The 20,853-nt window shown below is 41.6% G+C and overlaps 2 long non-coding RNA genes across 2 annotated transcripts in view; both read left to right on the top strand.

Moving 5' to 3' along the window:
- The first annotated feature begins 3,923 nt into the window (after window positions 1–3,923).
- On the top strand, window positions 3,924–7,991 carry LOC138111714 (uncharacterized). Its single transcript, XR_011151419.1, has 3 exons — window positions 3,924–3,986; window positions 4,939–5,071; window positions 7,781–7,991. It is a non-coding gene; the product is annotated as an uncharacterized lncRNA (long non-coding RNA).
- Window positions 7,992–8,506: 515 nt separating this feature from the next.
- Window positions 8,507–20,853, top strand: part of LOC138111715 (uncharacterized) — a 33,812-nt gene continuing 21,465 nt past the window's right edge. The window contains exon 1 of the long non-coding RNA XR_011151420.1: window positions 8,507–8,579. This is a non-coding gene — a long non-coding RNA (uncharacterized lncRNA). The remainder of the gene's footprint in view (window positions 8,580–20,853) is intronic.

Below are 20,853 nucleotides of genomic sequence, written 5' to 3'. Positions count from 1 at the left end.
ACAGAATGCTGGTCCCTTTGCAAGGTAGTTTCTTGTATATAAGACCAAGATATTTAAATAAGTAAGTCACCAATGAATTTCTGTATTTGCCAGTGGTCATTTTCTTTGGTTAAGGCTATAACTGGAAAGCTTTAATATACACTGCAACCAGTGCTCAGTGTGAACACAAATAATCTTGTGGCAGCTGTGGAGCTTTGATGACAGTTTGTATTAGCCTCGTGTTTTCCTACTCAGCACACTTCCAAGGTTATTACTAAATTCGTGTTAGCAGGTTTTGTAAATGTATCTGTATTCACCACAAAATCACATCTTACTTAAATCACGGGGAAGAAAGGCGAAAAAGGCCTGCTTGCCCTCACTGCTCCATATTGTGGTCTCCACTCTGGAGAGCTAGACTGTTTTCTGTTGCTTTCTTGACAAGATACACCCTCTTTCTTCCCCTTCTCTCTCTGTTCATTTAAATTCAGAGTGAGAAGATGAGGGGAATGCTGAACTCCTGACCTTTCCTCCACCCCTCATGCCCCAGCCTTGGCTTTGAACTAGATACTGTGAACCAGAGACCATTCTTTTGCCCACAGGTTAGAGAATGTGGGGCAAGGATGTGTCCCTTTTGCTTCCTTTGACTCTGCTAGCAAATATTTCATTCTTGTTTCCTGTCCTCAGTGGAGCACAGATGATCAGGCTGTCCTGCTACATCTGGTCCATGAGGCCTCAGAGAAAGCAAAAGTTGTGGCATCTGACACAATCATTTAAGGGGCAGATACCGCATTAGGAAAAAAGTAAAGTAAGAGGTGGAAGAATACAATTTGTAAATTATGCTTAAATATGCCCTAAATGGTCAGTTGCAAACAAATGCAGCTGCCCTCCCAACTATTTTCTGTTCTGCACATGAGGTATATTTACTGTCCTTGAATTACAAATCACATGGTGATTTTGTGGTGTTGCTAAGGCATGCCAAAAAGGGCATGTAATTTTTGCAAGAAGTGTGGGTTAGAATCCATGTGGTTAGAGAGCAGTTCTGCAGTAAAGGACCTGGGGGTTCAGGTACACAAGTTGAACATCAAATCAGCAGTGTGACTTTGAGGTAGTGAAAGCTGAGCACATACTAGATTGCATTAATAGGATTTTATCCAGCAAGTCAAGGAGTGATTATTCCCCTCTATTTAGCAATCACAGGACTGTCCTTGTAGTCCTGTCTTCACTTTTGGAGTTCTTAGTATAGGTAAGATGTTGACAAAGCGGGGCAAGTCTAGCCAACAATGAAAATGGTGGTTAGAGGACTGGAGCACATGAGATAAAATGAGAGACTGGAAGACCTGAGTTTATTCAGCTGGGAAGAAAAAGCTAAAGGAGGTCTAATTGGAGCCTTCAACTGCTTAATGGATAGTTAAAGAAAAGACAGAGAGAGTGCCAGCAAAAGAAAAGACAGAGAGAGTGCCAGCAAAAGAATGAGAGGCAATGAATATGACCTGCAACAGGGGAGTTATGATTGTGCTAAGGAAAAACTTCTTCATAATGGGAGTGGTTACACAGAGGCTGTCTTCTTCAGAAGAGAAGAGGATTCACAATTTGCCCTGAGCTGCCTGATCTAAGTTTGAAGCTGGGCCTGCTTTGAGCAGGAGTTTGGATCAGAAGACCTCTAGGGTTCCTTTCCAATCCTAATTCTGAGGTTCTAAGTGTGATTTTTAAGACAACTACACTAAATCATGCAGTGAGTTAACTTGGAATAAAGCTAGTTCTTTGCTTTAGCCAGAGAAATGGGCAAAGAGCTGAATGACGTACATGAGTTTTGGCACTTTAGCCTTCTCTTGAACTGAATCAGAAGAATATCCTGAAGAAAAGGCTTCCTGAAGTCAACACATGCTTTATTTGGTATTATACAATGGGTTTTTCTTGGTGGATGGTTGTATGTGTATGAGCTGCCCTCATACACCTAGCTAATGATGAGTTTCAGTGGCATTAATTAGAACTAAAGGGGACAAGTGTGCCCCTGTGAGTTTATGTGTGCTTGATAACTACCTTAGAGAACTGAGTAGAAAAATGAGGGGTCATAATCAGAGATTGAAGTCCTTGCTTTGTAAAATACCCTACTGAACAGAGAATGCCATGGAAGCTAGGCTTGCAGTCAGACATTGTTTAATGTCTTCTTGATTGTTTTTGTTCTGCTTTATTCTGTCAGAGGGAGTATCAGAGTACCATAATCTCTCTTCAGTTCTGCTGACTGAGAGAGGTTTTGAAAACAGAAATCCTGAAGGAGCTCCTGTAGTTAGTGCTAAGTTTCAGGTAGGACGAGAAATGCATTTGTACTCTCTCTTTGTGAGTCTGTTTCCAAATGTTTGCTTATTTTTACTCACTTTATGCTTACCTTTTTAAAAATAGTCTAAGTAGGACTTGGTCTTCTGCCAGCAGTACATACTGCTGTATGTACGGTCAGCAGTACATACTGTGTCTTGGGATATTGGAAGCAGGCATAGGGAAAACTTTCCTAGGGAGCCTGTGCTGCAGTGAAAAATGTTACCCATAGATACGGTGGAAGTTCAATCATTGGAAATTTCCAAGACTCAGCTAGACAAAGGCACAGCTGACAAGTTCTAGTGATGGTAGATGTCCCATTTCATGACTGGGCTAGACGTCCCCCAAAGCTCCCCTCCAAATGATTTGATGAAGTCACTGCATCATGTCAATTCCTCCTCTCGCAAGACTCCTGTTCTCACAGGAAGAGCAGGTCTGTTCATAGTGTAGCCAGGTGTCTTATATCAAACAATGCTGCAAGGACCACTTGAGCTGAGACAGGTGGCCTGTGCTGCACCTTGGGGCTGTCCTGGGTTTGCTGGAGAAGGTGTGGTGTGAAGGCACTTTAAGTGCTATATCTGTTTTCTTCTGAGAAACTGCTGGCTTGCTGCATCTCCACATCAGTTTGCCTCCATTTTCTCACTCTGCATGTCAGAGGCATGGAGCCAGCAGCAGCCTTGGGAATTGCTAGAGAAATCAGTGTGTTTATCATAAACTTGCACAGCTCAGCCCTTTCTTCCACTTCACGCTGGAGTTTTTTGCCTCAAGCTTAGAACCACTGTGAAGATCAAACTGTAGCAGGGAGCAATCACCCATTCCCTCCTGGAGAGCAAGAAGAATATGAAGGACCCATGGTTCATCCAGCCTAACAAAGAATTGATGACACTTGCAGCACTGTCCTGCCCTGCTGCACTGAAGATATAATATCTAATGGGAAGACTCCTAAGGCCTATCTGTTGGAGACAACTAATTAAGCTGATAGATGACCTCTACGTCAGCTTAGTGAAATCAGTGTTGGTTCCACTACAACATTCTTGTCTGAGTGTGAGAGCAGCTCCTTACATTTTGGCTGGTGCAGGTAGAGAACTGGTTTAAAATGAGATTTTGGTTGAACTGGTAAACCTTTTTTGTGTGTACAAGTGTTTATGTATTATTTTCAAGACTTCATCGTTAGGTTTAGATGGATGAAAAAGTTTCACTAGTCACTGCCTGGATTATCAATAATTAATTGTTAGGATGAGCTTCACTGCAGTCATGATTGCCAAGGCTGCAAATAGACATGTTCTCCTGCTCATCTTGGGTTTGATAGACAAAACCAAGGAGACTGGCTGACCTCATGTTGCTGGACCAAACAGTAATTATGAGACCAGTTACTATACTACAGACCCATTCCATTGATTTGCTTTTGTATGTTTCCATGTTGTTACATTACATAGCTGCCCCTCAGATAGGATATGCCAACCCTTTCCAGGAGGAAGCATGATGGCTCTGCACGGCCACACACTCACATGCACATAACTGTGCACTTACCCAGGTTTCATGCTAAGATCTCTGGAGAAACAGCCCAGAATTCTCCATGTTGCACTAACTTGAAAATATCTTTTTAGAAACTCGTTTCCACTGCACCATGCAAGAACTTCACAGACTCTTCTGAGGCTGTGTGCACAAGTGCTCTCTGTGTGCCTACGTACCAGGTGAGTCCAAGTGTGCTTCACCTTCAGCCCATGCCTGCCTATGACTGAGCTGTGGGACAGCACATGTGCAAGTGCTGTTCTGCTTGTGACTGGATTGCTAATTGCAAGATCATTCAAAGGAAGGCGGTGGAAGTGTGATTGAGTGATTTAACTGAACAGTGTGGTGAGCACTGAAAGTTTGTCAGGCTTGATGTCTTCCTCTTTTAAAAAAAATGAATAAATTCAAGCACTGGTGAGCCACAGCAAAAAAACTCCCCAAGCTTGTGCAAATATTTACAGGATTATGTTGTGGGAAACAGACATTGATACTTAGAGGTGGCAAAACAGTCAGCCTTTGAATAATGCTGTGCATGGAGACTATGGGGATGTCAAATGCCGACATGAACAGGGGCTTGTTTCACATATGGCCACAGGATTTGGTTCAAGTTGTTTGGGGTGATCCTGTTGTGCTATGTAACTGTATGTGTGCTGGCATGGCAGACTGATGGAAGAGATCAGTTTGTGCTGAAATACATGACATGGTCACTAAATCAGTAACTGTAACTTCAAATAATCAGTTCAAAATAGTCTGGAATAAATCACTCCTTGTATGTACACATTCCACTCTCACCCCTCAGCTGGAAACCATCTTGTATCACATTTGAAGGGAAAAAGCATGACTTAGCACTCTGCACAGAAGCCAAAGCTATTCTGTGGCATATAGTAAAGTTGTTACATGAAATTATTGGTCAGAACTCAGGACCTTTTCCATTTATACCACAGCTTTCTCAACACTGAAAACAGTGATAAGTTTTATGCCCACTTTGTATTCCTTGGGCATGCCCTAATTGATCCTTAAAATGGAATCACAGGACATGCCACACCCTAATGGACTGTGCGGCCTGTTCCAGGACTTCCTCTGACCCTGGGCTTTTGGAACTGTCCTCACTGGTATCTTCTTGCCTTTTTTCAGAAGCTCACCGTGAGTGATGGTAAAGTCTGTTCTTGGTGTGATGTGAGCTTTCAGCCTGATTGCCTGCAGAAGAGGTAGATGTACCTGATCTGTTGACTTCTGCTCTGTCCTTGTGCGATCATATCTATTGCAGGTATGTCCAACTGAAAATTGTAATTATGGTTATATACAGGAGAGCCAAACTTATTGCAGTATGGGTCTACATGGATGTCTCAGAACATCCTACATAAAGCCATTTTCCAGGAGCCCTTTGTAGTTATGGAAGTTTTTTAAAATTTGTGTTTCCTTTATTGAATTCATCTGACTTTTCAAATAACTGAATTTTCCTGTAATGTTGTCACAAGAGGGCAGAATGGGGGTTTGTACATGCAGCAGCATTTAGCACAACTGAACAAATTGCTGTGTATCAGCTGAACTGTGGTAGCAGCTGTGTGCACAACTAGCCTGCAGCAGACATGGGGTAATTCCACTTAACGCTGTCTTCTCCTAGGTTAAGTCAAATGACCTTGCATTTATCACATGCCAGAAGCATGCACATGCTCAATTATCAAGCTAGGATTATATGCCACAAGTTCTTAAAGCTCAGTAACTTAATCCTCTATTTGAGCCCTAAAGGATTTTTGTGTACCTTGAATGGGTATCTTCCCTATTTTTATAAAGCCAGACTCACGGGCAGTCAGAGTAGCATATTCTGCTCTTTGGAATGATCTGAAGAATCTGCAGCTCATTTCCTTACAAAAAGCTGGTTTTGAAAATCTGGGACTGTGTGAGTAGTCCTGTCCCAGGCAAGGTTAACTTCACCTACTGATAGTTCCCCAGCATGAACTACCTCCATACCCATGGCTGAGTTATTTCCACCGTTGCAACAATCTCAGCTTAAGGGTGACTAAAGTTGTTGACTTCAATCTGTTTGGCTACTACAATAACCACACAGATCACTTTGAATTAATTAATTGGCAAATACATAATTCAAAATAATTGCTGTGATTTTCCTTCCCATTGTTAATGGACTTTGAAACCGTCTTTCATTTATAAAGAAATCACTCACAGCTTTGGAATTAATAAAGCACTCAGTGAGAAGTGCCTACTGAACTAGTCTGCAGCTATCTGACCAATTTCTAAGACAAGTTAAATGGATACACATTTGCCTGTACATAGACAAGTCTTCAGATACATTGGGGCTAATTCTTGAGTTATTTTTAAAAAGTGCACAACTCCCCAAGAAAATAAAGGTTTTTCAGCTTCTGACTCTGTTAAATAATAATTGGTGACAGCACCGAATTGCATGTCCTCTGCTTTCTAGGTGAGAACCATAAGGCTGTAGTCCAGAAGGGACCTAAAAAAGTGTCCTTTATGATGGCTAAGTCTTTACTAGCATGTGGCACAACTGTAGGAGGTGCTGTGTGTAGTGTTTTCCCGCTGATCTGCTTGAAACTACAAAAGAAAGGAAAAACAAATAAAAAAGAGGCTAAGTTCACAAACAGACTTCACGCCTGAGCCATCCAGGTTCCTGAATGAGCCACATCAAAACCGATCAAATACATTCTTCCTAAATTAACATCTCCTCTAGTCTGTTAAGCAGAACCTGTAAGACTCTAATATTAGTATCTTCTATAGTGCTACACACAACTATGTCTGAAATCACCCTTACTCAAGAAGCATCTCTAAGGAGATTACATTGCGTGGTCCCACCATGCAATGGGGAGGGCCACTCAAATAGAGGTGACTTATTGGTGGGATTTGTAGTCTCTGGGAACAGTGCCACTGGACAGAAGAGGAGTGTGTGAAGGATTTTACTCTCCTACAGTAAATTAGGAGCTTGTATTGAGAGCAAGTTGCTCTCATTCAGGCCAAGTTTACATGACCTCAGTCTGACTCATGGATATTGTTCCTTCTGTTTTCCCTTTTTCCCAGCTGCTGCTGAACACTTGAGATGGCAATGGCTTGTTATCTGCTCCTTTTTGTGGGTACGGAGGAACCTGTGCTCTGTGTGTGAGCATGCATGTGTGTGTCTGGCTGCCTGTCATTACAGCACTAATGGAAATACTGCACGGATCACAACTCTCAATTAGCTCCTCGGGAGATTGCTGTGACAGCCAGTTACTGAACAGCAAGGCCTGAAGGAATGAATTAATTTGTAGTACACGGCGGTTAGAGTCACAGTGTTAGCAATGGAATAAGACAGCAAAAGACCCTGATTAGACTTCGGCGGCATGGTGCAAGGGACTGTTACCCGGGGGACTGTTACCTGTTACCTTTCTTTTTTTGTCTATCACTCCTCCTGGGGTTAGAAAAGATCTCGGACCATGAATGAATGAGTTTATAGCTCTTCGTTTGGTTCTTGGAGTCACTTTCTGCCTGAGGCTATTTGGCAGCCGGCAATGGGCTTTCATTCAACACAGACAAGGGCATGCTGCTCTCCTCCTGGCCTGGAGCCAGGGCACAGCCACTAAGTGAGTGGTATTCAGGGGAGGTAACCCGATCTTTCTGTCCTCTTCAAACAACAGCTCTCTTCCTTATTAGTTCAGATAGCCGTGTATCACAGAGGGTGTCCTAAGGCTGGTGCACCAGGGGATGCTGGTGTCTTGCCATTGAAATGATACATTTATACACAGACACAGAGGAGCAAAACGCTCTTGGTAAGGCAATCTTGGGAATCTTTATAGACAGTGTACAGTTTCCAGAGCTTCTGCCCACAAACAGGCACATGTTCCCTGTACCCTGGTACCACACTGTTCAAAGATTTGCAGTCTCTTATTCTGTCATTCACAAAGATAAGTATTGGCTTTTATCAATTATGCAATCATTTTTTCTTAAAATTTGTTTTTAACATATTTTATAGAGACGGCTTATGCAAGTGCAGAAAGGATTTGTCACAGTTGGACACCGTCCCTTCTTTACCCTTGATCAACCCCCCAGTGAAAAGCCATGCAAAGCCAGTGTAGTTTTGCACGTGTTTCGGCTGAGTCAGATCTGACCCTCTGAACTGTGTGACATGCAGTGCTGGGAAGGAGTAAGGCGAAAATAGAAGAACGTTCACAGAGCAGTTCTTGTGGAAGGTAAGAAACATTAAAAGAAAGTTTTTTATGAGACTGTGTTGCTCTGGTAGGCTAAGTTCTTTATGTTCTGGAAAGAAAGATTTCTGAGTGGGGAGGGAAAGAGAAGTAGTTAACTGACAATGCAACCCTAAAGGTGGTTGTCCTCCATTTATCTGTAAAAGGACATGGAAACAGCACCAGCCAAGTTTTTTTATGCCATTCTGGTTTTTAGGCACAAGAGGAATCTTTTGTTTTGCCGAATTCCCAAGAATCATTCAGTCTGTGATCTCTGCATTGTGAACCAACAAATGGAGCAGTTAACGTTACCTTTGTTAATAGAAGGCAGGAAATCAAGCCCAAGCGCCTCTCAGCACTGGTGTCCTTGTAACTTGCAAGTCATCAAAGTGGTTGTTCACACGTTTGCAGCTCTGGCAGTGCTCCTCCTGTGGGCAGTATTGCATTGGTGTGCTTTTATTTTCCTTAATTTTGAGTGCAAACAAAGTCCAAACAGTCGATCTTTTCCTCTTTGCAGCCTGTGGCACTTCTTTGATCTTTGTGTCTGCTGTTTGTATGAAGCGTGTCCCTTGCTGCACATTCTGGCCAGTAAGTGGTGCTCCCCTCTTCCTTCCTGTGGCTCCATCCTTTGTGCAGAGCTGACAGTGCTGTCATGCATTGCTGGTGCTTTTAGGTGTGTCTCACCCAGACGGTACGTCATACTTTGATGTAGTGTATTGATACAAAATGGTATTTCTAATGGGACTCCTAATGGTGTGTTGTTAATGACACTTCTTGGCACTATCCTATTGTCCGTACATACTGCTACAGAGGTCCTTGAATAGGTTCCTCTGATGCAGACCACCAGATGAGATGCGTCTCAACTGGGTTTATGTGGGTAGTGTTGAATGTGAAGAGAACATTTTTGTGGCTGGAATGTCTATAAGGAAACTAGAAATACTGAGAAAACGAGACCTTCTGATATTGTATTTTTTGGATTCACACATCCCAGTACTATATTCTTGCCAGTTGAAGAAACGTGTCTCTTTGCAAAGCTATGTGACTTGGCTGGTATATGGGATGTGACTTCTCCACTGGCCCTTTAAAGACGGGATCGTTTCAGTAAAGTTATTCCACAGTGAATTTTAATGAATCCAGTTGTGATTTTTCCACTCTTGATCACTATTGTCCTGGAGTTTTTTTGCCTGGATATAAAACTCTTAACATGCTGACCTGGTACCTGTGTTGAGTTTGTTCTACTATGTAAAAAAACATGACACCAAGCCAGAACTAGTTTATCCTTAAGTGATGGTACAGTTTTAGAAGTAGCAAATAGCTACCCAAATAGTTATGTTGCAGAGACAGGGAGTAAGATGTATCTGAAGAATAGGGAGGAAGAAATGGACTAAAAGGGAGAAGCAAAGATGATGGGAGTACAGAAAGAGAGGAAAACTGATAAATAAAAAAAAAAAAGAGAAGTGACTAAAGCAAGAGAAGAGAGAGGGAGATTCTCTCCTGATTAGAATTCATGAACTCCATTCTTACATTAAGTCTATATATGACACCTGGCCTTTAATGTGAAGCTGCCTACGAGCATTAAAAATTAAAAGCAGAAGGTAGGATCCATCCATCTCGGGCAGTGCTGCTCCCCTCCTATCTGAGCTCTGCACAAAGCTATTACACATTGATAAATTATTTTGGGTAATAGCTGAGATATTACATTGTTTCTGAGTGAAGGTAAAATCTCTCCATGACATGGGCATTTATCAGGAGCGCATTTCATCCTATTTATTATGGCTGAGACGAGATCGCAGGCTGCGGGCAGAGCTGGCACGTCGTGCTGATCACCTCCCCCATCGCCTCCCTTCCCTCTGTCACTTAGATGATGGGATATTGATGGAGCTCATGACAAGTTAATTATTAACTAAAGATATGCAGTTCACCTTTGCCAGGGGAGGGGGCACAGAAGAGAGCAACGATAGTTCTTAAAAAAATAAATATATCCATTGTATCTTAGGATTCCTTTCTCCACCTTCCTCTTCCTTCTACCTGTGGTGTTTTACAGCCGCCCAAATAAATCAGATACATTATATGAATACCAGTATGGTCTAGAAGGCCAACAAAAATGGAAGAAGCTCTAAGAACCTTTAGTTTTCCTCAGAAAAAGTTTACACAAAAGTTTTTATCCATTGATTTGGCACTGGAAATAACTAGGGAGAAATTTTTGTTGTCCACTAGTAACAGTGATTTCTCTCACTCTTGAGAGGGCCAGAAAGCACAGGCACAGAATTTTGATTCTGTCCAATAAATGAATACATTCTTTCCTTATAAGGAAGAGATGTCTTGACACCATCTGAATATTTCAGCTACTCCCTTCCACTGAGTGCTGGATATTCCCCTGAAGGCTGGCTGGTTGTGCAGGAAGGTGATGGCCACAAAGACAGTGCTTGCTTGCGTGCTCATCTGAGCTCCCAGGCTAAACAGGGTGAGTTTGCCGGCACATGAAGGAGAGTTGCTCAGTTAAATGGTTCTGATCCTGAAGTCTGTTGGCTAGGTTGGAGCCAAGGCAGTAAAAGGCAGTCGGGTGCCAGAGGTAACTAGTACACCATTTTACACTCAGCTCCTTCTGGTTTGTCCATATATTATGTTGTTCAGGTAGTTCTAGAAAAAACGAGCCACGGATGTCAACCACCACAACAGTGGTAATTTAGAAAATAATTGCAAGGCAAAATAAAACAGTCTATCAAAGGAATCATTCCCTCCAAATGCTCACTTAGGAAGACCTGCCAAGTAAGTTTTCACCACATAAGAGTCCTTCAGGAAAAAATGAATGTCTGTTTGTTTTTCAAAACCCAAGCTGCTCTAGATGTCAGTTTAAACTACAGGTGCACCAAATTTCACACAGGTTGGATTTGAACCGTACAGCTCATTTAGGACCCGTCTAATTCCCTTCCTTAAAGAAAGCATAAGATTATTACTTCTGCATTGGAAAAAAAGAAAAAGGTTCTTTTTCTAGTGTCTTCTTATGAGCTGTGGTAAGGGATGCAAGATCACTACCTTTGTGTCTGCAACAACCTTGTCTACCCAGAGTAAAACTGTACATTCTTGCTGTTCTACTTGAACTATCCCAAAACTTGTGAAAGCTGCTGTGTGGTCTCTATTCTTTTGGTGTAAATCATACTCCTGTGAAGCACCACTGATCAGGGTAAGGGAAAGCCAGTACCATTCTTTGAAATCCACCAGTTCTGTTCCCTTGAATTAGTGCCTTATACAGAAGTTTCAGGAGCTAACATTTTGTTTTACTGATTTTTGGCTTTTCTTATGAAATCTGAAGTTTTGGTTCTTGGGCTAATCGTGAAAGTTCCTTTAAAAAATTAAATTATTTAAATAAGCGTCATTTCCTATTCTATAGCTGTGAGGACTCTCTCTTTGAAAATACGGATTTCTACTTCTTTGCCTGAAAATAGGAAATTTTAAGTACATTTAAGCAGATTGATTTGGATTCTCAGGTGTAACTCTTCCTCTGTGAGACTGTGCTAGATACACATGCATTGAAATTGCTGTGTATAAAAGCATAACTTTCAGAGCCTTCATTTTCCTCATATACTTTGACTTTTTGAAATCTCTGAAAATCTAGCTGCTTGCTGTCATAGGTATGAGAAAGAGAGATGGTATTGGGCTCCCACGTACAGATAAAGTGAGGGCTGTCTGAAACATGGTGGGTAGATTAGCTGTCTGGTTTCTGAGTAAGAAACTGCCCATCACTGCAGTAAGGCTAATCTCCCTGTCCTTGTCTGGTCATAGTGATCAGTTTGCCCTCTACTTAATATAATAAGATATATAATAAAAATGTATTAACAACTGTGAACCACCCTCATCCCCCTTCCAAAACCCCCTGGGATCCTCCAAGGTTAGAGGATGTGCGATATACTCACCTCAAAGTAAATTCACGTTCATTATCTTCACCTTTTATTGCACACCTTGTCCTTGTCCGTTGCCTCTCTTGCAGCTGCTTTTTGCTCTGGGCCTTGGTCTGTAGTCCCTGCCTATGCAAGGTAGCTGTGTTGACATCACTGGCAAAATACTAATGGTGTAATACCTGGTGGTCCCATTTATCTTCCAAATATAACTTTCTGTTGAGCTTCGTGAGAACCATATCAGGCTGTGAACTTGTAAATATGTGTTCAGGGGGTCTGGGCTCATATGCTGTCTGTAACTTCTCCAAGGCAGAGGCTCCATCACTGTTTCCAAGCAACGTGCCCACCTGCTGGTTATGGTAATGACAAGGCTTATAGCTTTTTTCCTAATTTTTTACTTTGCCTAGACTTTCCTCCTAGACATCTCATAACTCAAGCTGTAATTTCTTATGCAAAGAATGCCTCTCACACTAACACAGGTAATAGCAGGAGTTCAGTACTCCCAGATTGTTCATTAACGCACAGTTCTGTATTGGTATGAATAAGGAGGCAATGGAGAAGGGATTGCTCTGTTTGAAGTTGGAAATCATTGTGTTTAAAGAATAAGCATTGAAAGCCCATAAGAAGCCTTGTATTGAGAGACAATAGTATGAGTACATTTTTGTTGAGGTCCAAAAGTATCTATCCACAGTATAAATATTTTTTTGGCAAAAAGATGATGTGTGGTTATATTACCTCCTGACTCTAGAAATATAAGAGAAATCTGAGTTAAGTTCATACAAGATTTATTAGACTTAGCTCAGTTTTGAATTTAACTCAGTGTGATTTAGCTGATCTGTACCTAGGAGAGAGTGTGTTCTGCCTGGCAGTATGGGAAATGTCACAGGGCAGACAAAGCAGCAAATCAGACATACTGAGACTCATCAGAACAGAGTTCCTTCACAAGAGCTAGAACTGAATGTGGAGTTTAATCAGTGCTGTGTCCTGTTTTATGTAATAAAGTTTTTCCTGAGTGTGAACTGTGTTGGGCAGACACCCGACTTGTTCTACAAGGCTTTATGGCTGTGCTGCCCTGGATGGGAGGTCCTGTGCTGCTGCTGTGGTGTGCCAAATCTGGTATCCTTTGCTAACCTGGTTCCTTGTCATTTGTTGTGACTGACACAAAAACAGTTGAGAAGGCGCAAGGATTCCAGGCAGGTGGAAAGTTTAGGAACAGCTGGACTGTAAAGTCACATCTACTGAGACTGTATATGTAGAAATTGGCTCTGTGTGCAGGGGCTCAACTGTTGGTCTCCAGGCCAACACAGGTCTAGATCTATCCTTAGACTTGCCTTACGTTTTTCAGTTGTGCCAAACTCCTGGCATTAATAACAACTGAGGTGAAGATTGCACTAATTATTTGTGTTTGGAAATATTACTTTGTCATCTTTTCATTGTGGTGAATAACCCCTTCTTCCTTTTATATTCTAGTTCTAGACTAATGGAAATAACAACCCAACTCTTAGCTTTTCTTTCCCTGTTCTTTATTTCTCAGTATCTTCAGCAATTTGCTCTTCATGTCTTTCTTACTCATAAGGGAAGATAGCAGAACTCTAGCTGGTCTATCTTCTGTGGTATCCATTAACCTTTTGTGTTCCCTGAAATGACTGGCAAAACCACTTCATCCTTCAAATCTTTTCTTGTGATCCACTTCAGTATTTTGATGCTTTTAGGAAAATAACTGGTTCTGATGTCAGCAAGAAACTTGATACTTATTAGTATCTATTTGTCTTACAATTTTATATTAAAAGCATATTTTAAAATTATTTTTCCTAAAGTCATCTACTCTTTCTTCTGGCGAGTCTGTCACTGTATGTATGTCACCTTCTTTCTGCCACTTCTTTCAGTCTGGTGTGTTGTGCCTCAGCTCAGTCTTCACATAGGCGGTAAAATGAAGAGTGAGACCTTGTGCATGAGGGAGGTGCGGTGGCTTTGAGTGGTACCGTAAAATAAATCATTCCTACTAATCATGTGCTCTAGGCCAGACATGGCGCTGCCTTCCAAACATGGCAAGCACACAGTGAAACACACGATGTACCACTACGCTCATTCTGTACACCTGCAAGCACTGGGCACCCCCACGTCCCCCACCTTCTCCCCACCACAGCATAAATGGAGGATCATGTTCCATATGCTCCCAGGTCAACCCTCAGAAACAGTTTAAGTAGCTTGGAGAAACACACAGCAACTTAAAGAGTTAACCCTACAGTAATTGGGAGAAAGAGGGGGGAAAGAGTGTAATGGAGGGGTGAAGAGTTTCCATAAACCCATTGCCTCAGCTCAGAGAACCTGCTAAGGGGCAGTGGTCAGAGAGAAACAGAAGGAGAGAGAGAGATATCAAGTGTAGTAATCAGAATGAAAAATGGAGCTCCGGTTACTTTAAACAAGAGCTAATTTATCACGAGAACGAGTGGATAAGTAGCTGAGTTTCAGGCGTTCAGTAAGTTCCCCGTTCTGCTCCAAAAATTATTCCACCCCTGTCTCCATGCTCCCATAAATCATCCCCTTCTTCACTTCTGCTCCGATTACCAATTACTCCTGCCTACGACACGCTTTCCCCTGCCCGACACAATCTGATGGGCCCCTGCCTTTTAATTTTACAAATGCTTTTTCCTTCTTGCTTCTCAGCTCCCTGTCCCTACTCCTCCCCTCCCCAGTTTCTCTGTATCTTTGTTTCCCCCTTCCCTTCTCGTTTACTTTTTTTTTTTTTAATTTGAAGAAAGGGAGGGCAGTAATGTTTTCTGGAACCTCCCCCCATGAGGTTGACTGAACTGAAGGAGAGGAATAGAAATTAATTATTTTCCCAAACCTGAACTTTCTTTGGGTTTGTGAATCCTCTTCCTAAGCACATGATGAATTCTAGACCCAGTACAGCTATATCAAAGGTGAAAGTCTTGTTCTTGAAAGGATGTGTTGCTTTTTGTTGAGCCTTTGAAGGAAAATTTAGGGTTTTTTCAAATTTTCCCTTTTCTTTATTGTACACAGAACTTTTTTCAGAATGGAGATATTTTGTAAGCTGCACAGCTGCAGGAAGAAGAATTTTGATTTATATTGTATTGTGCAATTGTTCTGTGTATGCTTCACCACTGCTAATATTTACACTGGAGTACTTCTAGCTAGTTGTCATACAAATGCATAAGGACTAATCTGTACCAAAACCCTGATTTACAAAAGGCTCACACAAGAAACTTTTGTTGGCTTCGATGACTCCATACATGAAATCAACTTAAACCAAACTTGTACTAATTAGCAAATACCTACTTAGGGAGCATATGTTGATTTTTTTTATATAGCTACACCTTTCTAATATAAAAACTTTGATGCTGCTTATGAATGGTAATCTAAAGTATCATAAGTCTGGTGCATTATTCAGATGCTGGATGCATATGCACATGGATTGCATATATAAAAATTCTAGAAAGAGATTTCAAACATCAAAGAACTGGCATACGATAATGTACTGTTTTGCTTCTATACATTTCTATACATTTTCTTTTCACACATAAATTATTTCTGAATGTTTGCCCAAGCTACAGTTGGAGAGTTTGAAATCCCTGTATGTCATGTTTATGAGTTCAGGATAGACTCAACAGTTCTGTTTGATTGTAGTAAAATAGTTTCTGGATGCTTCATTAATTGAGATTTAAATAGCCTTTGGAAAGTAAAAAAAATTGTTCAGGAGGGCTAACTTGCATGAATCTAACAGATGCTGGCAACTGCTAAGTTGGAAGAGCCATCCCAACTGAAGGGAAATGTTTATGCAGGTCATCAGTCTGGCCTAATGTGCACAGAGCTGTTATTTTCACCTGTAAGACATTCCACGAAGTTGCCATGAGACGTACTGAATCCGAAAAGAGAAAATTCCCTTGCCCTGCTGAGAACAGGGTAGGCAAAGTGACAGCTCTGCCTGCTCTGCTGCAGAGAAAGTGGCTGTCCGGAGCTGATTTTTGTGCAGGATAATGGATGGAGGAGATGGATTACCAAGTGATAAATCACACAAAGGAATTGGCTGGTGCCAGAACCCATGAGCAAGAAAATAGCTGGCATGCTCTGCAGTGGGTATTACCATCTTCATCTAAAGAGTCCCAGCCTTTATGAATAAACAGTAAGACAAAACAGGAGTTAATTATAGTGCAGCTTCTTGACATAAGGCTTTTACAGCAAAACAAGAATGGCAAAGGGAACACATCAGTTCACGTTTATCAGACAGCTTATATTTTTTTCTTTAGGGAAAGAGTTGAGGAAATCCTCTCTGTTCTCATTTCCTCCTTTTATTCTCATTTTGTCTTTATTCACATTTTTCAAAGCCCAAAGTGTTATTTTCTGACCAAGGAGTATCACAGGAATCTTTCAATAAAGAAATAGAGGAGCTAACTGAGCATGACTCAAGTCATTCCTATACCACATGATACATATGTAGTCCCTCTGTCCTGTCAGGGAAAGAATGGTTGCTGGCATTCACTATGTAACTCAGTAATCAATAATACTGCTCCACATCACCCTAAAGACCAGTGATACTCTGAGCTCAGTATACTTTGGGCTGGGAAATCCATGCATAAAAGAGAGTTACTTGGACATGGTGGAAATTTGGCTTCATCCTACAGCATCTTCCTGTGATCCAAGAGACAATAATATGTTGGGTACTTTTAAGCGCACCCAAAAAGCATGCCGAGATGTACTTTACATATGAAATCTTTTTCCTTTAAGACCAATACAAGGTAATTCATAATTCTTCTACTGACTATGCACATGAAAATAGAGCCAAAATAGAGCGCCATGCTTCTGATGTGTAGGGAAAGTTGCTGGCTCAAGGTCAAGACTTGTCAGGATGAAGAGTGTTCTGTTTACCTGTCTTTAATAACAATACTTTATTATCATTAAAAGCATAATGGAGAAAGAGGGTTTTGATATTGTTATCTAAAAAGCTGTCTTTGCTGAAGAGAGAAGAATCACAGAATCACAGACTGGGTAAAGTTGGAAGGGACCACAGGGGGTCATCTGGTCCAACCATCCTGCTCAAGCAGGGTCATCCTAGGGCACAGGATTGTATCCAGACAGTTCTTAATTATTTCCAGTGAGGGAGACTCCACAACCTCTCTGGGCAATCTGTTACAGTGCTCAGTTACTGGCACATTAGAGAAGTTCTTCATGTTTTTAGGTGGAATTTTCTGTGCATCAGTTTCTGCCTCCTTCCTCTTGTCCTGTTCCTTGGCACCACCAAGAAGACCCTGGCTCCATACTCTTAGCACCCTCCATTCAGATACTTACAGACATTGATGAGACCTCCTTTCAGTAATTTCTTCTCGAAGCCTTAACAGGTCCAGCTACCTCAGCCTTTTCTTGTAAGAGAAATGCTCCAGTCCCTTAATCATCTTCTTTGCCCTCCATTGGACCTGTTCCAGGAGGCCCATGTCTCTCTTGTACTGAGGAGCCCCGAACTGGACACAGCACTCCAGATGTGGCCTCACCAGGGCTGAGTAGAGGGGCAGGATCACCTCCCTCAAATGCTGGCAATGCTCTTCCTAATGCAGCCCAGGATATTTTCAGGTGTCCAGTACTAGGCTGGCATCACAGTGGAAACTGCACTAAATTGTATTATTCCTGACTTGAGAGTATCCTAGTGCGCACGGGCTGTGTAAACATGAAGATGACAATGGTGATCCTCTTTTGATAGGCCTGTGGCAGAAAGTTGTCAGCAAAGAATCAGAAGTGGAAGATACACAAATGGCATTTTGTGCAAGGTGTTTCCAACATGTCAGGTTTCCTGAAATGTGCAGCAAAAGTAGAGCTTATGCAGCTCTCTAGGAGGCTGGGGAGGTGCTGGAAGTCCCCAAAGAGTTAATGAGAGCAGGTCTTTGAACTCATCATTTCAGCACAATAGTCCTTCAAACTAATATTTTCAGGACAACAGTCCATGGACATGAAAACCTAGCAGTTTTGGATATAATATTTAAAGCCTTGATGACTAGATACTTCTTTAGTAATTGTAACCTGACACTGTTGTTTTTAATAATGTAAAACATTTGACCGAATCTTGACAAAGTCATTCATTACATGTGGAATTAGCCCATAACTTGTTTCATGACTTGTAGGGCAACCGAGATTCACTCTCCCCAGACATATGGGCACTGGGTTAACATCTGACACACCAGCAGGCCCTCACCAGCACGTGGCACTGACTGTCTCTTTTAGACAAAGATCCTTGAAGCTTTACCTCTATTTTTTGAATATAATTTTTTAAAGGTTGTTTGATAGCAGATTAATCTTCCAGCTGGCTCCTCCCAAGGACCTGGTATATACTGAACATCGACATGACAGATCCACTACCTTGCTCTGCTCACTGTTGAAAACTCTGTGTGAGTGATGTAATGTTCAGAATTTCCCCAGAAATCCTTACTATTTCACAGCAGTCTCATTCTAGAGAAAAAGAGAGTGACCTTAGTTTGCCTTGAATCAAGCTTTTCTAAAACTTATGTTTATTAGATGCTCTGACAGATACACTGTCTTATGGCCTTATGAAATTTGCCACAGAAAGAACTTTCAAAAGGGTTTCTTTTGTTGTTATGAAGATTTGGCTGCTAGAAATCTGTTTCCTCCCTGCAGTTTGTGTTTTTTTGGGACAACACTGATATGGTATCAAGGCAGTAAACATTCAGGCTCTGTGTCCAAGCAGAGACAGACAGTTGTGTTGCATAGTCTGAAACCTGGTAGAGCTACCTAAGACTGCAATACAAGACAGCTGGGCTTGCCTGGACTGCCTCCCACCCCATCTCACCTTCCTTTGGATCTGATAGGGAGCTTCCCCAGGACCCCCACACACAAGAAGCAAGGGCACTGCATTCTCTTTATCAACTCTCCACCCTCCTTTTGTGTGACACCAGCTGTCCATTCCCCACTTTAAAATGTACTGACTCAGCTGGTTGGGAGCAAGAGCAAATCTGAGAGCTTCACTGGTAGAATACCATGAATTTGAGGTGGAATGATTTTGTTGAAACCTTGATTTGATGTGGGGTCATAGATGTGCCTGAGGCTTTCTCTGCAGAGCAACTGTGGCAGAAGTAATGGCCATTACACTTCTCCCAGCTTCCTGTTCTCAGTACTGTCACCCTCCAGTGAGAATACTTTGCTCAGAATCCTGGAGAGAAGATTTGTCCCTCCCACCTCAGCTGGGTGCGTGTTTGTGAATCAGGAAGGAGGCTGAGAACTTCCTATCTGTTCCGTAGGTGACTGAATGTTTATGATACCATCACTGTGAGAATGGGCCTTTCCCATATCAAGAGATCTTCAGGCTAATACTACCTGCCACATCCATTTTGTCTTGAAAACAAATCTCAGTGAGGAAGGTTATCATGGAGCTCTTTAACCAATCCCCTCATACGTCCATCACAACAAAGAAAAACCAATTAGGCTTTACTCCGTGCTTGCCTAACCATCACTGAGGAAAGAAAAGAGCTGACAGGATTAGGGATGCACTGGGATAGAGGAAAATGGCTCTATTTCAGAATCCTTACCTAGAAGAAGTACCCCTTTTAATTCTTTTGGTTTTCAGTGACAGTAACACTGTAAAGGGACAGGACTTAACACTTGACCTGCCTAAAGCATAGTCTGAGTGACTCATCTAATGCATTCAGTCTCTTTCTACACCAACACTTTCTAATTATCTGACACTGAATTTTCCAAATAATACTGTATACTTACTAATTTTCTGCAATGAATTTAATTAAAGAAGCCCATTTTACTCCCCCAGAGGAAGAAGCAGAGTTAATGTGTGCTATGAGGAGAAAAACAGTTTCTTCAAGCATACAGCAAGATTCCTGCTTGCAAAAACTTTAGCCAGAAGGACAGCAAGGTACAGTGAGACAACTGGATTTCAGAAGTAATACACCATGAAAATTTTTCACTTAGCATTTTCTGGAAGTTGACTCTGGGATTTCTTATGATAACTGCAAGTGCAACATTGACCTTTCTATAGTTTTAGAGTAGCAGAGTTTAACTCTGTTGTGAAAAATGTTAACACTCAAGTCGTCATTAACAGAGAGTAGTGGGACACCACAGCCACAGATAACAGGGAAAATGGAAAATACATTTCTAAAATCTGCCTTTGAATATGTTACGTTCTTGTTAGCTGTTATGTAGAGTTAACCTTACTGACTTAGGGATCAAAAAGAAGCATTTCTGGTATTTTTCATCGCAGTTTAATCAGTCAGGAGGAAAGGACGCAGGGTTCTGTTCCTCCCTTACCAACTGAATCTGTGACTTCCCAGAAGAGATGTGGAAGGAGGCAGGGGAACAGTTGCATTGTGCCTGTAGCTTTAGTCAGGGCCAGGCACATTTATGCATTAGACAATTTCTTACTGACAAAGCACAAGGAATCAGAATACAGCATGATTTTGTGAGACTTATTTGAGTTTACTCATGACAAATAATGACAGCTTTATGAAAACAAGCACATCATTCTTGAAGTCATTAGGCTTCAAGTATTCACATTTTCCCACATGGGTCTAACCACCATTTTATTTACAGAAGTACAGGAGAGAGAAATAGCTATGTGCATCCATTGCAGCATGCACTGATGGCCAAAAGTTTTCAACAGAAACCATTCATGTGGTGCACCAGAGCGCAGCTATGGTTATATGACCTTAGAGGTTCTATGGGGCTCATCTATTTCTTCTGGAGGAAGAGCCTCCAGGGGTTTTTGCAATAGGCTTTCAACTTCTGATTAGGAAAGATTTTGAGCTTGTGCAACTCTCAGTGAAGTAGCTGGTGTTTCCAGGTGCTCAGTACTATTCTGATTTCGAGCTTAGCTAGATTTTGGGGTAGCCTGGCTCTTTTTATTTATGTGCATACTAATGAGGATGTTCTGGCTGGAGATTTTTTATTCCTTTTTATGAATGTACCTGCGTTTTTATAGTAAGACGTGTCCTGTA

The sequence above is a fragment of the Aphelocoma coerulescens genome, chromosome 5 (assembly GCF_041296385.1).
Source record: "Aphelocoma coerulescens isolate FSJ_1873_10779 chromosome 5, UR_Acoe_1.0, whole genome shotgun sequence".
NCBI classification, from domain to species: Eukaryota; Metazoa; Chordata; class Aves; order Passeriformes; family Corvidae; genus Aphelocoma; species Aphelocoma coerulescens.
Note: the sequence above shows the minus strand (reverse complement) of the source record. Positions and strands in the feature narration are given on the sequence as shown.